This window comes from Ictidomys tridecemlineatus, chromosome 3, assembly GCF_052094955.1.
Source record: "Ictidomys tridecemlineatus isolate mIctTri1 chromosome 3, mIctTri1.hap1, whole genome shotgun sequence".
Lineage (NCBI taxonomy): Eukaryota > Metazoa > Chordata > Mammalia > Rodentia > Sciuridae > Ictidomys > Ictidomys tridecemlineatus.
Genome location: NC_135479.1, coordinates 19,317,960 through 19,334,896, shown reverse-complemented (window position 1 = coordinate 19,334,896; position 16,937 = coordinate 19,317,960). Strand labels below are relative to the sequence as shown.

Sequence of the window (16,937 nt, the reverse complement as noted above, 5' to 3'; positions counted from 1 at the left end):
AATGCACATTAGGAAAAATAAAATGGGCAAAGGCCAAGCGTGGAAAGTTCACAGGAAAGAAGAAGAGATTCTAAAGCAGATATAAAAAATTAAATAAAAACTCCACTGAAAGGCAAATTTTCCCCTCAGGAATTGGCAATTTTCCAAAAATGTGATATCGTGCCTGCTGGTGAGACCCGGGCAACATGCACCGCTTCTCAATTTTCACTGTGCCCTTGGAGTCGGTGTCCTGCCACAGAAGTCCCCAAATCTCTAGCCTGGTGCTGCAGCACTGAGGAGGTCACAGGCACCCAGAGGAAGCCTCCCTAATATCATGTGCTTCTGTTGCCATCTCTTGAGGTGATCTGGTCTGTGCACACATGGGACAATCACGGTAAACCTCACGGCTGATCATGAACCAGAAAGTGGAGTCCCTAGTTTGCAAAGAGAGATATTCCATTCCAACGACCTGCACCCTCATGCCTACAATCCCGCACACCCCCTTGTCAGGAAAACCAAATCAGTGAGCAGAAGGCAGCCTGATGCACACAGAACTAAACAGGAATCATGGGATGGGGGAAGCCCACAGAGTCCCAGTCATACCAGTATATTTGTAAATATGCTATATAGCCATATGTCTGTATTTCTATCTTGGGAATTGTCTTTTACCTTTTTAGAGGTACTGGGGTCCAAACCCAAGGGCCTCACGCATGCTGGGCAAGCACTCTACCACTTAGCTACATCATCCCCATCCGCACATTTTCTATGTACATTACAAAAGATAACGAATGACATGAAACAAAGAAAGCCAGGCAAAGCGGGACATGAAGTAGAATGCCCACGACGGGCGGGGGCAGGTTGTGCACAGCACTGTAAAGTGGACATTATTCCTATTTTACAGATGAGAAGTGGCTTTCTCCGATGTACACTTAAGAGATTCCTATTCGCTCCTGTTTCCCCCATAGCTTCAAAAGTAGCCTACTTGGAGAAGTGTCACCATCACCCCCACTATACAGTTAAAAAACGAAGACACCGGGTGCAGCGGCACAAGCCTGTAATCCAGCAACTAGGGAGGCTGAGGCAGAAAGGTTTGCAAGTTCAGTCCAGCATCAGCAACTTAGCAGGACCCTGTCTTAAAATAAAAAATAAAAAGGGCTGGGGATGTGGCTCAGTTGGTACAGTACCCTCAGGTCAATCCCCCGTGTAAAAAACGAAAAAGAGAACAAAAAACATGAAGACACCCCACCCCATGTAATTAAAAGAAGCTTGGGTTCAAATTGTGTGACCTTGCTGCATATTAGCTGTGTGACATTGGTTAATTGTTTAGGCTCTCTGAGCAAAGTTCTCAGCCTAAGACAGTGCTGCCTGCTGGAGATACATGAGCCACGTGTGTAATATTAAATTATCGAGGCAGCACGTTCTTTGTGTTCAATTTAGGATGATTTTATTTTTTGGATGTTGTCAGGAACTACAGAAATATATTCATTTTTTTTTGGGGGGGTGGTACTGGGGATGGAACCCAGGGCCTTGTGCATTCTAGACAAGCACACTACCACTGAGCTACATCCCCAGCCCTATAGCAATATATTCACAAATACCTAATTATTACATTCAACAAATAACATCACAACACAGAAAATGGAAGCAAGTACCTCAGTGGACTTTAATTTTATGTGGTGCTGAGGATCGAACCCAGCGCCCCCCGGCGCAGGGCAGGCGAGCGGGCTACCCCTTGAGCCACATCCCCAGCCTGAAACCAAGCACCTTAGAACAGGCTTCATTTCACATATCTCAACTGCCCCCACCGTGACCCAGGTACCATTGAGTCTGGGTCTGCTGTCCTAGCAGTGAAGCACAGGGTGTGCACAAGTAACCTACCTGTGAGCCAAATCTTCCTCAGGTCAAGGCAGTATCTAAAAGCATGGATCAAAAGACTGGGGACATAGTAGTTTTGAAAGGAAAAAAAAAAAAAAAAGAGGGGAAATCAAGTTTAGTATCTTGAAATAATATCAATTTATCTTGATAAATCCAAAATCTCGCTTGAACACCACACAGATGTAAAATCACAAAGGAGATGTTCCACATTTGAACCCTGTATTTTACACTCACAGCACCACTGAACTACAAGGAACCACCTTTCCAGGGCTCCATGTGGCCCGTGGTTGCCATTCAGCACTGGTCAGGAGAATGGAGGTGATGATAACAAAGGCAGGGACCAGGGTGGAGTGAAAGGAGCCAGACGGGGGCCTTGAGCAAAGAAACAAACACGAACCCCCCGACCACCCAAAAAAAAAAAAAAAAAAAAAAAAAAAGCCTCGGTAATCAAGATGCATATTTTGATCGTCTTGATGGGTAAGATACATTGCACTAAAATATTATTTATCCCCAAACTGGAAAGTTTTTAGAGAGGCACTCCCTTAAAATGTTATCCTAGAGGACTTGGCTCTTCCTAAACTCGGCCCTAGACAATAACACCCACCTCACGGTGGAGCGGACTAAAAGCAGTACACAGAGAGCACTCAGTTTCTGTTGGCCCTGGCTGTTCTTCAGGCTTTCCGCCTGGCAGGGGGAAAATGACTGAACTTCACTCCTACACCCATGATAGCCTCTTGCTTTTCTGCGATCAAACCAAAGAAACTGAAGTGCTGTAGGCAAAGAGAATGGGAAAGGCAAATGTCGACTCTGCCGCAGAGAGAAACTTTACCCCAGCCCTTCCCCAGAGCATCCCTACTCAGGTGTCCGGCCTTAGCCCCTACACAGCTAGTAGCCTCCTCCACGCGTCTTCTCTGGTTCATTCCCTGGTGCCCATCACGTCCTCTCCCACGGCTTCCTTCCTCTACAAAGGTTAGCTGAGCACTCTCAACTGCTGGCGTTGACAGGACTAGTGCCCGTGAGGAGAGTTTCGGTGGGGGAGATGAGGAATGGCTCCAAACGGCCCGCCATAAGATAACAGGGTGCAATCAAATGTACAGGATGGATGCCGATTACATTTGAGTGTGGTGAGGAAGGGCCCTTCCTTAAGGAAGACGTCCTGGAGGAGGCGACACCCAAACGGATTTCTCCCTGCGATTAAGAAGCAACTCAGTGAGAACCTATCTCTAAATAAAATACAAAAATAGGCCTGGGGGGTGTGGCTCAGTGGTCGAGCGAGTGAACTCATTCAATTCCCGGTACTAAAGGTACAAAAAAAAAAAAAAAAAAAAGAGCTGGGGATACTGTAGCCCAATGACCGGGTGAGAACCAGGGGGAAAGGAAACAGCGTTGATTTGAAACCGGTTCTCTGCAGCTGGGGGGAATCCCCTCCCTCTGCCCTGCGGGGCTCGCCCCACCGGAAAGAGCTTGCTGCCTTCCCCCTTGCAGAGAGGACCTCTGGACCGCCCTGATCCAGAACAAGCCTCTCCAGACGGGTCAGGTCCAAAGCTAGTCTTCCTCTCCTCTGGCAAAGAACAAATTAAAACCATACAGTCAGGGCTGGGTTGTGGCTCGCCTAGCACGCGCGAGGCCCTGGGTTTGATCCTCGGCACCACATAAAAAGAAAGAAAGAAATAAAAATAAATCATCAAGAATATCTCAAAGGACTGAAATTATAAAAACAACAATAACAAAACATACAGCCTGGGAGTCTTTTGCGAATGTCTCGCAACGGTGTCCCCGGGGAAAATTGGGCCCGCTCACAGCCAACAACTCCTTCCGGCATTCAGCCCCCTCTAACCTCTCAGTCCCAGTCCCCCCGGGTTCTGTTTTTGTCAGGGGGTGGGCGCCAGAGAGGAAGTCGCTGGGTAGCCATGCCTCCCCGGGTAAGGGGCGGGGCATGCAAAGTAGGGGAGGACTCCGCAGCCCCGGAATGCCGGAGCCGCGAAGGACTGTTAAAAATTCCTAGTTCCAGGCGAGGCCAATAGTGAAGCTGCACATGGGCCCAGTGGACCGCCGGGAGAGCCCGAAGGAGACAAGAGAAAAAGAGAGTGGGAGTAGGCGTGGCGGCGCTCACCGCGAGTTGAAAGTGAGCGAGCTGAGGGCGGTGAGGGCGAGGGGCGAGTGGTGCGGTATCGCTTCTCGGCCTTTTGGCTAAGATCAAGTGTAGTATCTGTTCTTATCAGTTTAATATCTGATACGTCCTCTATCCGAGGACAATATATTAAATGGATTTTTGGAGCAGGGAGTTGGAATAGGAGCTTGCTCCGTCCACTCCACGCATCGACCTGGTATTGCAGTACTTCCAGGAACGGTGCACCCCTCCCGGGGAACCTAACGTCTGGTTTCAATGTTAGACCTAAGAATCAAACTGGCTATGTCTTTCCCGCCGTGTTTTTTCTTTTTTTTTTGTTTTGTTTTCCTTCTTGGTTGTCTTGCTCTCAAGTACTAGAGCGTGCGTTCTCAGCCTCGAGGAATATTAATAATCCTCGTGTGTCTCTTCCTTTACTCCAATCCAAAGGATTTCAGGAGGAATGGTCGTCCTTTCAATCTCACTTACTTCTAGTTCTAGCGTTTTCACCCTGGACCCTGGCTAAAGTCGCGGGCTACTCAACTCACTTGTGTACTGCCCGTACCTAGGAATTACACTAGATTGCGGTGACTTGAGTGACAACAAAGATGACACTCAGTGCCCTCAGACGTCTTATTACTTCCAACGTTAAACAAAAGTTTAACAAAAGTTATATTCCTGATTCTTGTACAAGATGATGAGGCTGCTTTGTCAAGATTGAAGTGGGGCTGTGCCCCGACCGGCAGGACACAACGTGGGCAGCGAACCTAGATGGGGAGGAATGAAGGGACAAGAGACACGAAGGGTGACAGCAAGACAAAAGTTCTGATCAAGCTGCAAACTTTTATTGTTCACACAGGGGTATTTAGGGGCTGGGGCTGGGGCTGGGGCTGGGGCTGGGGCTGGGGCTGGGGCTGGGGCTGGGGCTGGGGCTGGGGCTGGGGCTGGTTCTCTTATCATCAGCAGTTGCTAGAAGTCTTCACAAGGTGAGATAGCGCAGGATGTCTCAGGGAGATGGATGGCTGCAGGGTGTCTCCCAGACGAGATGTCTCCTAGGGGGCTGTTTCTTGTAACTGTCAGGCTATTCTTTGAAGGAGAACTCCCTTTTGGTCCCTGGCAGGGCTGTGGTGATAGATAGGTACAGGGACCACCCCAATGTGGAGCGAGATTGGATTCGACTCCAAGGATAAGTGAAGGTTTGCAGACAAACTGCAGAGGGGCAGGCTGGGTGCAGTGGATGGACAGTTACTAAGAGAAAACACCTGGGGTTGAGGGGGAGAGCAGGGACACATACTCCTAAATAGCAAGGTAGCCTTCCAAGGGTTTAGTCCTTCAAGAAATATTTAGTGGATAGCCACGCATGGCGACCCACACGTGTAATCCCAGTGACTCAGGAGGCTGAGGTAGAATAATCGAAAGTTCGGGGCCAACCTCAGCAATTTAGCAAGAGCCTATGCAACTAAGCGAGACTCTCAAAATAAAAGAAAAAAAAAATTACTGAAGAGCTGCTATGTGCTCCTCCTACTGAGAAAGGAAACAGCAACAGAACACAGGCTCCTCTTCTTTTTGCTGCTCGGGTATGGGACCCAAGGCCTTGCTCCTTTACGCAAGCGCCCCACCGCTGGACTATATCCTCAGCCCGGGAGTCAGACTCTTCATTCCAGGCGGCAAGTTGTTCTCTCCTGAAATCGGGGTGAGAAGCTGCCATCCATGGGCACCCTGTAGATGAAAAGGGACTATTTGTGATCCTGCCTTCGAGGTTGAACAGCTAACAAACATTGGGTTTGATTGGAGACCAACAGCGCTTGGCTTCTCGGGAAGATGGTTCCCAAAGGGAACTGCCTCTCATCTAAGGAGGAAGGCTCCAGACCGGGGCTGTGGTGTTGGGTGTGGACAAGGTGGAGGTGGGCACGTGACTTGCGGGGAGAAGCCCACCAGCGTGCTGAGTCTGGGTCAGGAATAGTCTCTGAGGGGATGGATATGTGGGGGAAGCACTACAGTAGGGAGGTGCGCAGGCAGAGTAAGGGTTTCAGGGACGGGCCTCTACCCAGATGGGTACCCTTCCAGGGGGCTGGACCAATCGGCGGGGTCCAAAACCGGTTCCTCGGTCCCTGGTCGCCCTGTGCTGTACACCTCTGGATCTTTGCCCAGGCTCTTTTGTCAAACCCCACTGCCCAGATTTCCCTATCACCTGAACGTGCGCCCCCCCCCCCCCCCCCCGCTGGAAATCTGGACCTGTCTTCAACCGCTACTGGGGGCCTTCCAGAAGGCCTTCTAGATTCCACCACCAGCCTCCTGTTCCCGTGTGCCACTAGGTCTCCAACAAGTTCATCTCTCCAGGTCCCCCTCCTCATCTGATCCTGGTGTTCTAGCCCACTGGGGGAGGTGTCCGGTGGGAGTCCTGTGTGGGAAGCCATTCTCTCACGTGATTGGGCACCTCCCTGTTCGGGTGTGAGGGGTTCTGGCCAAACTGTGTGGGAGCTAATCCCCACCCTCTCGAGGTGCGAGAGCCTGTCCCTGTGAGGGTGTAACTGACCACTGACCCTGAGACCAATCACTGACCCTGACCTTGGAATGCTGCCCCCCCCTAGACCTTCATTGGATGGAATTTTCCCCTGAATTTCTTGTTCCCCAATAAAAGGCCACTCCCTGGCGTGCTCCCTCTCTCTCACTCCTGCTGGTCCTGAGTAAGCCTTGCTGCCCCACCGGATGGTTCCAGGCGAGAGCCAGAGGGAGGGCCGTCTGGGACCTGGTCAAAGAAAAAGGTAATGGAGTCTTGTGTGTTTATTTTGATCTCACTAGTTAACTTCTATGCTAGGGACCTCTTGTATGAAACCAGCGTGCTGGTCGCGCGGTGGAGTCCTGGACGCAAGGAGGCCGCCAGAGTGGGGCAGGAACAGCGTCTGGCCCATCTCTACTCCCAGCACCAAGTGCAGGCCCTGGGAGAGTCGGGTGGCTGGGGATTAACAATGGTGTGGGTGTGTTCAGTTGGAAACGGGGGGGTGGGGGGGTGGGGGTGGTGGCCGGGGTCCCCAAGTCAGGTGGGGGTGGCACCCGGACCCTAGCTCTGCGGTTCAGCCTTGTCTTCCCAGGCAAATCCATTGGCTTGGGAAAAAAGATGGGGAGGCTTATCACTCTGCCTCCTGTGTACTCTGAGGGCCTGCCCTCCCCTTAGTAGATTTCTCTACCGCTTGACACCTCCAGAAATGGCTGGCGAAGGATTGTCCATCCCCAGGACCCCTACTTGACAGTGAACACTCAGAAGGTAGGAGTCCTGTCACCTCTGGCTGTCGGGCCCTGAACCAGTGCCGGTCAGCCCAGGACCCAAGAGGATCATAGTGATACTGAAAGCTCCGCCCTTGTCTCCGTTGCCAAGTCAATGAGGACAAAGTTTTGAGAAAAAAGGAAAAAGTTTTATTAATTTAGCTAGCAAATGAGAAACACGGGGACTCTCATCCCCAGAGGCTATGACTGTCTCTGCCAGGGGGAACACTGGACTTTTTATAGAGGAATACAAGGGCTGGGATCCAGAAATTATCTGTAGATATAATCAATTGGTGTCCATCGGGTGTCCTCGAGAAAGTTGTCGCTCCACTTTCCAGATTAGGAGCTTGTTGTTGTTGTAATTTTCTAGCTGAACATGGACACATTACCTTTGTTTTACTTCCTTATTTATTTATTTTATGTGGTGCTGAGGATCGAACCCAGTGCCCCACATGTGCAAGGCAAGTGCTCTAGCACTGAGCCACAACCTCAGCCCCTGTTTGTTTTTATTTTATTGTGGGCAGTGACATTGTTCCAGGAGGCAGTGAGGGCAGTGAAGTGAGCTTGGCCTGGAACAGGGCAAATGTTTTAGTCTTGTTGATAGACCCAGTCTGATTCCCTCTTAAAATTGTGAGCCATCCCGCCACAAAGACATGAAAGGCTAATTTCCGCTTTACTATAAATGACTGCAAATTCTGAACTTGCTTGGAATGCCTGCCGGTGCCTGTGCCTTGAACTCACCCATGCCTGGTTCTCTCTGGCCAGATAGCAGCCCTCTCTAAAATTTTATCTTGGCCTTCCCTGGCCAGATAACGACCCTCTCTGAGGCTCTAATGACCTTCATAAATTCTGATGTCGGGGCCAGCAAAAATGTTAACTAGCCTTTGTGTTATGCTCCTCAGAGTTTTGTTATCCTTAACCCCCCCCTCCCCCGCCCGCCCGCCCGCCCGCTTTGTGTAACTTTCTGGGCTATAAAGCTGGGCTGCAAGAAAGATGCAGTGCTGTCTTGTTCCCTCGGTTTTTGTTGGGAGAGGCAGCCCCGCGGGTGGAAATAATATGCTTGCTTTAATTTGATTTTAATTGGAGTCAGTGGTCTTTTCTTTTCGTCCTGGTCTAACATTGTTTTCCCTATTGTTAGGGAAGGAGAGAGTTAAGCAGAAGAGGAAGAAAAGGAAGAAAAAGACAGACATGTGATTTTAAAAATAAGCCACGTAGCAGGATGTGATGGAGCACGCCCGTAATCTCAGCGACTCGGGAGGCTGAGTCAGGAGAATTGCAAGTTGGGAGTCAGCCTCAGCAACTTAGCAAGATCCTGTCTAAAAATAAAAAAGGGATGGGGAGGGGGTTGGGGTTGTGGCTCAGTAGCAGAGCGCTCACTGGGTTCGATCCTTAGCACCACATAATGCCGGGTTTCTGTTCTCGCGACTAAAAGGCTCAGGGGTCACTCTAGTTAAACTGGGCTAACTGGGCTTCACGAAATAACCACACAAGAGACACAGTGACACTTTGGGGTCACTGTGACGGCTCCTCTGACCTTAAGGGTCAGCAGAAAGAGAGAGCGAGAGCACGTGCTGACCCCTTTTATTGAGGGAAGCTATTCAAATGAGGCAAGGGGTCAGGTCTCAGGGGGCTGAGTATCTTCATGATGTCCACTGTCAGCAGGTTGACTGACACCTGGGTAGGCCACACCCAAGGGCACAGTAAGAGAAGGGGACACACACAAGGCACTTCCATGGAAGATTCTATCCTAAACAGGGCAAGGGGTTCTATTACAAAGGAACAGGTGAGCGTAGCTTCACCCATGGGGCTGTAGCAAGACACACCCATGCGGAGGACACCGACCCTCGCACCCCAAAAGGGTGCCACATTTCTGTGACTGAGCACCTCAGCACCCAGTCGGGGAGTGTAACTCAGTCATGTGTAAGGTTGGCCTCCCACAACATAAAAATGAATAAACAAAATAAAGGTATTGTGTACAACTAGAAAATATATATATATTTTTTAAAGGGGTTGGGGTGGGGTGGGGATGTGGCTCAGTGGCTAAGGGTCGAGAATTAAGTCTCCAGTACCCAAAAAATAACAACAAAAAAGTATCTATTGCCTTAGACACCTGCCCCCATCCCGGGCCCAGACCGCCCCAAAGCAAGCAATCCCAAGTTTGAGGTGTCGAGGACCAGGCTGGGGCGAGTGGCGCTGCCTGAGAACTCCCTCCACGCTCTGGATCCCCTAGAAATTCAAGGTTCAGGTGCAGCGAGGGTGGTCGGGATCACCAGGACACCGCGACACCGCGGCGCGCTTTCATCAAAGGCACAAGGACATCCGGCTGACCTCTGCACACAGCGCGACCAGGGCCCAGCATTGAGTGCACGTGGATCTGAGCAAACTCCGCGGGAGTGAATCACAAGGAGAAAACTGAAAGGTCAATCATTTGCGGCGGGAAGCGTTCCATTCCAGTGAAGGGGAGCCGGGGACGTCACCCGGGGACGCGAATCATTGGGCAGATGGCCTGAAGAAGCAGGGAAGTACTGAGAAGGAGCCATCCCAAGCTCGGTTTGTCGGGGTTTGGCCGAGCGTGTGGGAGGCACGATCTCATTCACTGAAGAGTTACTGGTTGAGTGTGAAGTAGGTGCGGGGAACAAAACCGAGTTCTGGCTTTCCGGAGCTCCTGGCTCCGACTTGGACTCGGAGTCAGCGGCAGTCGCTGCTCCTCTCTGGTCTCGGTATGTCTGGAAGTGGGAACAGAGCCCGTCCTGAGCTGCCTGGAGACCTGGAAGCGGTCGCCAGGTGGAAGGGTGGGTCCCACGGTAGCCACGCCTTTCCGGTGAGGGGGGGCGGGGACATGCAAAGTATTGGAGGGCGCCCCGCCCCTGAACGCCAGAGCCGCCAAGGGCAGCTAAAATTCCTCTATCTAAGTGAGGCCAATCGGGAATCTTCACGGGTCCAGTAGGCCCCTTGCGATGCCCAAGGAGACACCGGAAAAAGAGAGTAGGAGTAGGCGGGTGGTGCTCACCGCGAGTTAAAAGTGAGCCATCGGAGGACGGTGAGGGCGAGGGCGGGTTGTCACGGTATCGCTTCTCGGCCTTTTGGCTAAGATCAAGTGTAGTATCTGTTCTTATCAGTTTAATATCTGATACGTCCTCTATCCGAGGACAATATATTAAATGGATTTTTGGAGCAGGGAGTTGGAATAGGAGCTTGCTCCGTCCACTCCACGCATCGACCTGGTATTGCAGTACTTCCAGGAACGGTGCACCCCTCACCCATTTTCAAGGTTTTCAAAATCAGTTTAACGACCTTTGTCTTTCCTTATGTCTACTCTCTCTTCCTGTCTTTTTTTCCGCCTTTCAAAAGGCGTAGATGCGGTGGCCTTTTTGGGGCGGGGCGGGGCTTTGAACGTGGTGGGCGTGTTTCTGGTTTCTTTTTTGGTTTTTTTTTTTTCCTTTTTCCTTCCGTTCTTTTGAGACTAGAGGAGTCTCGCGGGTGGTTGGGCTCCTGAGCAAGTGTTCCTCCTTTTCTCTGTTCAACAACCACTGGAGCCCATCCCACTGTACCCGCCTACTGTTGCTCCTTGATCTGGCCGGCTTTTATAGCTCCTGAGCTACTTGTTTCTATTCTTTTTGTCTATCATAATCCCTCCAACACCTTTGCTTGACGTTGGGCCTACCCCAGCCAACCACTCCCGTGGTCTGACTCTGGATCTTGTCCTTAACAACTGCTATAAACCCTGTCCACTTCTGCTATGACATTCTCTAACCACCCTCTAGTTGCCACCTTTCACGGTTCTTTTCCCCTGCCTCCCCTTCCCCTGCCCCCAGGGTCCCTCCATCTCCATTTACCTGGATTAGTTTCTTTGCTTATATTCTCAGCTCCCTTGCCCCTTTCACAGGAATCCTCCTGGATGAGGGTCCCACCCTTATGACCTCATTTATCCTTAGTCACTTTCCTAAGAGGCCCCAGCTCCAAACACAGCCCCAGTGGGGTAAGGTCCTTACACAGGAATGGGTGTTGGGGCTGGGGGCAGGACATCAACATTCAATCCACAACAAAGAACAACTATAACCCTGGATCCTGCGCACCCTGGAGGTTGACGAAGGGGTGAGTGAGTAACTTTGCCCTCACTGACAGGCAGGCACTCTTAGAGCTGTGCAGAGCAGCTAACTCATCTTCTTCTTCCCTACTCCATTCATCTTCCACTTTTCCAGACATCTGTTTCTTACTTTCCTCTCCAACCTGCCCCCCTCTCAGCTGACTGACTACCTTGCTTGCGACGGAGGACGTATCCACCCACCTCTTAGATCTGTGACCCCACTCCCACCCCCAGGTGCTGCAGATGAGCCGCCACAGCTCCTGGCAAAGGCCTGCCCTGCACCTGGGCACCCCTCCTTGCCTCTGGCAACTCTCTCCTACTCTCTTCTCCCTCATCATCGATATTCTCCTTTGGATTGGACTTTTCCCACCAGCATGTAAGTTGTATTATTTCTTTCCTCCTTAACATAAACTCTACCTACTTCACCCTCTAGCCACCACCCCATTTCTCTTTTTGCAGGAAAATTCCTCCAAATGTTATGGCGAGGTTGCAATAAATCACCGAAAAGCCGGAGACGGAACCATCTTAATTCACCAGCTGGCAGTCCAGACCCACCAGCTGGCGGGCCAAGGGCCAGGCTGCAAGTCCACACCCTTCGACCCCCTCCTGGGGTTTGAGTACACCTTTTATAGTCCAAAACCATATTAATCATAAGTGGCTGTTGCTATGATTCAAAACCACAAACAAATGTCATGGGATCCAAAATCATAAGGAGAAGGGGAAGTGGGACAAAACCACCCTAGTTGAGTACAAGTTAAAGAATGGTTACTAACGGCTGAAGAATCATTCTCTGAGAGGGTACATTGTCCAAGCAAAATGGGAACCAAAGAGAAAAATTTTACATTGTATACCAATTGCCATTTTAGCATGTTGCCAAACATGCTAAACTAACTGTTGATGGGCACAGAGGGCGGGGCTTTCCCATGGGACAAGCATCTCTTATATGACATGAGTCTCAAGGGTAAAATTAAGTCTGTTTGGTCATTCCCATATAGCCTGGCCCATAACACAAACAGTCGTCTATATTTTTCCCTCCCAACTTTCCTCTCATCCTCTCTCTACATTATTGAAATAATCTTAAAATAACTTCACACTTGGCGGGGTGTGGTGGCGCATTCCTGTAATCCCAGCGGCCTCAGGAAGCTGAGGCAGGAGGACAGCAAGTTCCAGGTCATTCTCAGCAATTGAGCGAGGCTCTAAGTAACTCAGTGAAACCCTGTCTCAACAAAGGGCTGGGGATATGGCTCATTGGTAAAGCGACCCGCTCCTGCCCCCGTTCAATCTCCCATTCAAAACACACACACACACACACACACACACACACACACACACAGAAAAGTTACAAGAGTTATACAGAGAATTTCTCTGTACCCCTTACCCAGGTCTGCCAACCGTCAACAGGGCCACATTTTGCTTTATAATTCTCTCCTTTTATAATATTCTCCCCCGAAACACACACACACACGCACACACACCCATATATTTTTCTTTATTGAACCACTTGTAGGTTGCACACGCAATGTCCCTTCACCCCCCCAGATACTTAAGTGTGTGTTTCCTGGGAACATGGCCATCTGGAAGTTTGACATGAACACCATACTATAAGCTACACTCCCAAGTTCAGATTTCTCCAGCTATCCCAAAGCGTCCTTTAGAGAGATTTGTTTTCCTGGCCCAGGACCCAGTCTGGAATCCCTTGCTGCATTTAGTTGCCAGTTCTCGTTCCGTGCCCTTCTGCCTTTGCGCCGTCTTTCACAACCGGCACGCCGTTCTTTGAAGACGCAGGATACTTATTCTGTAGAATGACCCTGGGTTTGGATCTTGCCCTCTTTTGAACCTGCCCCAGTCAGTCTCTTGTGCACTGCTCTCCTCAAGGTCCATCTCCAATCCCCCCCACCTCACCGGAATCCTTCAGCAGCACTCTACTGGGTTGGGCGGTCCCTCGTTCTTGAAATACCTTGTCTGGGCTTGGGTTCCAGAACACCTTGCTCTCCAGATTTTCCTTCTGCCTGTCCTTCTAATGTCCTTGACTTTGGGCTCATGCCTCGGCTCCGCCCTTTTACTTGTGGCGGATGGACACCCTCTCCCTTGGGGAGCTCCTCCCAACTCCTGGCCGAGGGTCCTCACTTCTCTGCTGACAGTTCTCAAAATAGCTCCAGGCTGCAGTCCAGCCTGGTACACCCAGCTGCCTACCTGCCACCTCCTCTTGACTCTCTGAGGCGCATCTCTAGCTTGTGCTCTCCTAAACTGAGCTGCAAACAGGGCAACACGCACCTCGCTCCGCCTCCACCTCCAGCCTCCTCGACAAACTTGGTCCTCGCCCAACTCAGAATATGACAACCGTGTCCTTCCTTCCAGTAGCTCTGGCCAGAACCGCTGGAGTCACCGTCCACTCTTCTCTTTCACACCCACATGTTCCCCGTGTGTCCGCAAATGCCAGCGGCTCTACTTTCAAAATACAACCAGAATCTGGCCACTGCGCACCCCCTGCACTGCGACAACCCCGGGCCCAAGCGCTCACTATCTCTTTCCTGGGAGAACTGCAATCCCCCTTTCCTCACCGGCCTTTCCGCTTCTCTGCACTCGCCCCCGCGTCGGGCCTGTCAGAAGTATTAAGTCGTGATACGTCCCTCTCGCGCCGCGGCCCACGCTCAGAGCCTCTCGCTTTCTCCCCAGTAGGAGAGCCCACTAGTCCCCGCCCGACCTGCTCGCCACGCCCTCTCCCGCCGGGTCTCCTCTTGGTGACCCCGCCCCAGCTATTCGGGCCTCCCACGCCGGTCGTTGAACCGGCGTCTGAACCAGCGGTTTCCTCTGCCTTTCCAGGCTCCTCCCCTCCTGCCCTGGAAGCAGCGGGCTTAGCTCCGCTAACGGCGTAGGTCCTCCGAGGGCCCCCTTTGCCAAGACTCCGTCCACCCCTTGAGGCGGCGAGAGCGTGCGTTCCTGCGGGGACTACATTCTGGAGACCGACACCTCAACCTCCAGAAAGTTGACTTCATCTCTTAAGAAAAGAAAATATTGAAAGATTAAAAACAAAGAAGAATGCTGGGAAGAAAAACCTCGTAGAGTTGTTTGCGTCTTTCTCGTCCAGGCTTTTCCTCCTGGTTCCGGGGCAATGAGGCCGGAAGAGCTTTCTAAGCCAATTGTTTTAGAGGCGGTGTTCTATTTCAAGGCAAGAGGGCGGGCACCGAAGGCCCGGCACTGCTTGTGTGGGGCGGGGCATGCAAATTTACAGTGTCTCTTTCTCCCGGGAGCTATGGGAGCAAAGAGAAAGGTGAAAGTTTCCCCCCGGAATAGCAATAATCTGACAAAATTTTTATGCTTTCCAAGTTGAATCCCTTATGCACAGTCACACTCGCGTGAGGGTGAGTCTTTAGTTGAGCGTGACGGTTCTCACCGTGAGCTGAAGATGTGTGGCGCGACGAGTGCCACGGGTGACCATGACTAGCCCGGTATCGCTTCTCGGCCTTTTGGCTAAGATCAAGTGTAGTATCTGTTCTTATCAGTTTAATATCTGATACGTCCTCTATCCGAGGACAATATATTAAATGGATTTTTGGAGCAGGGAGATGGAATAGGAGCTTGCTCCGTCCACTCCACGCATCGACCTGGTATTGCAGTACTTCCAGGAACGGTGCACCCCCCTCGGGGGATAAGTCGGTGAGTCTAAAGTTAGACTGTGTTTGCTTCTGTGCTCGTGACGTAGCGGCTGCCTCGGCGGACACTGGCTGACGCTTACCTGCCGGCGGGGTTTCTCTAGTTTCTTCTACTTCCCCAGGCAAGCCCACTTTTTCGCCTGCCAGGGGTGTTACATTTAGAGCGGTTTCATGTCTCCCGCCCGCCCGCTCGCTCGCTTTCTAAAGCTTTTTGGTTTCCTCACTTCGCTGCTTTTAGGAGGGACACAGATTTATTTCTTCTTCCTAAGTGCTGTTTGTGCCTGTGTTCGTTCCCGTCCTTCTAAAAAAACACGGCCACAGCAGGGGCTAAGGCTCCACTCAAGAGTGTAATGGGAGTTTTGGGGCCCCCGAGGGAGCCTCCTCTACGTGAGCAACCATCTTCCTTTTCCCGGTCCCCACTTTATGAATACTGTTATTATTCCCAAGAAATAGAAAGTAATAAGAAATAAAGCCTAGTGCCCTGGAGATTTCCTGTTCTTTCATTAAGTATAGGAGACAATTTACCGGAGCCTGAGATGAGGATGTACTGGTTTTCCTGTTTTTTCCTAGATCGAGGACATGCTGGTTTCCCTATTCCCCCTTTGAGAGATAAGAAAACTCTCTTTGTTCCCAAGAAACAAACTTACCTCCCACAAGATTAGGGGTTGCTTACTATGTCAGTCAAGACTGAACCCGCCATAGCACCCAGCCATGATTCCAGCATATAAGAGGTAACACATTCAAGGGGGCGTTGTTCTTTTTTGCTTTTTTTTTTTTTTTTTCTTTTTTTTTTTTTTTGCAGAATAGCCTGTCAGGCTCCTGATAATAAACCAGATTTTTATCCCGGGTGTCATAATCCAATGACACTTTTCTTTGAAGTTGAAAGCCATCCTTTAATAATTTTCCTTGGTTTTAACCTGTTCCAGTCTGGGCTTGGATGTGGTGACCGTTAATCCAACTTGTAGATTCTTGAGACTTTCCTGTGAGAGTAATGTGTATGATAAAGTAGAGTTGTGACAATATCTTGGGCCTGATCAAATCGTGATACATGGGTCACAGGTGAGGGGCTCAACCAATAGCAACAAATAATATTTCACATGAGTTTCAGACTTTTTTTTTTTTTTGAAAGAGAGAATTTTTTTAATATTTATTTTTTAGTTATCGGGCGTACACAACATCTTTGTATGTGGTGCTGAGGATTGAACCCAGGCCTCACGCATGCCAGGTGATCGCGCCACCTCTTGAGCCACATCCCCAGCCCGAGTTTTAGACTGTTAATAGGAGCTTTTTAATTCAATACTAACTGGCTAGAGCAGTTTCTGTTAATCCTTCAGTGACAACTAAGGCTAAAACTGTGGCAACTGAGAGGTTAAAGTTGGCAGTGCAAAACTTTACAATAAATAGACCAATATAGCAATCCATGGATCCGAGGCAGTGGGTGATTCCTCAAGATTTTGTTGTGTATAGATTAGTCACCTGAAATTCTTCAGGGGGTCACTTTTGGAGACTAGTAAGAAGCTTCCTGTTTTAGTTTCCTTTACCAGTTGATCATATATGGCTTCCCTTGGAAGCATTAGGGACATTTTCCTTTTTCATTTACCAATTTATAAAACTGCACATGATACTTAAATATATATTATTTTATGGAATTAAAAAGTCAGAAGTACTTGAATTTCTACTTAGCAATTGATATTTTAGTATTTTAAGTTTGTAAATTAACTGAATGTCTCCTCTAACAAACACATTTATGAAAACTAATCCCATTATGTTTAATCTCAATTACTCAATTTTAATTGTTAAGTTACCCATAAAAATCAAGATATCAGACAAGTGTAGTTAACAGTAAAAGCCATCTGTCCCTGCTAAAAAAAAAAAATCTATAGAAGCAATGGATATTACACTTTAAACATTTTATAGAGGGCTGGGGATGTAGCTCAGTTGGTAGAGTGCTTGCCTCACATGCACAAGGCCC

At 49.9% G+C, this 16,937-nt stretch overlaps 2 long non-coding RNA genes and 3 other non-coding genes across 5 annotated transcripts; 4 read left to right on the top strand and 1 right to left on the bottom strand.

The window, feature by feature from the left end:
* Nucleotides 1-872: 872 nt before the first annotated feature.
* Nucleotides 873-3,990, bottom strand: LOC144375619 (uncharacterized). The gene is made up of 2 exons (XR_013435636.1): nucleotides 2,459-3,990; nucleotides 873-1,913 (listed from the first exon to the last, which is right to left on the bottom strand). It is a non-coding gene; the product is annotated as an uncharacterized LOC144375619 (long non-coding RNA).
* Nucleotides 3,991-4,024: 34 nt separating this feature from the next.
* On the top strand, nucleotides 4,025-4,215 carry LOC144376567 (U2 spliceosomal RNA). The gene has a single exon (XR_013437153.1). It is a non-coding gene; the product is annotated as a U2 spliceosomal RNA (small nuclear RNA).
* Nucleotides 4,216-9,217: 5,002 nt separating this feature from the next.
* On the top strand, nucleotides 9,218-14,950 carry LOC144375613 (uncharacterized). Its single transcript, XR_013435629.1, has 2 exons — nucleotides 9,218-11,688; nucleotides 11,772-14,950. It is a non-coding gene; the product is annotated as an uncharacterized LOC144375613 (long non-coding RNA).
* LOC144376565 (U2 spliceosomal RNA) lies at nucleotides 10,293-10,483 on the top strand. The gene has a single exon (XR_013437151.1). It is a non-coding gene; the product is annotated as a U2 spliceosomal RNA (small nuclear RNA).
* Nucleotides 14,764-14,954, top strand: LOC144376569 (U2 spliceosomal RNA). Its single transcript, XR_013437155.1, has one exon. It is a non-coding gene; the product is annotated as a U2 spliceosomal RNA (small nuclear RNA).
* The last annotated feature ends 1,983 nt before the right edge of the window (nucleotides 14,955-16,937 follow it).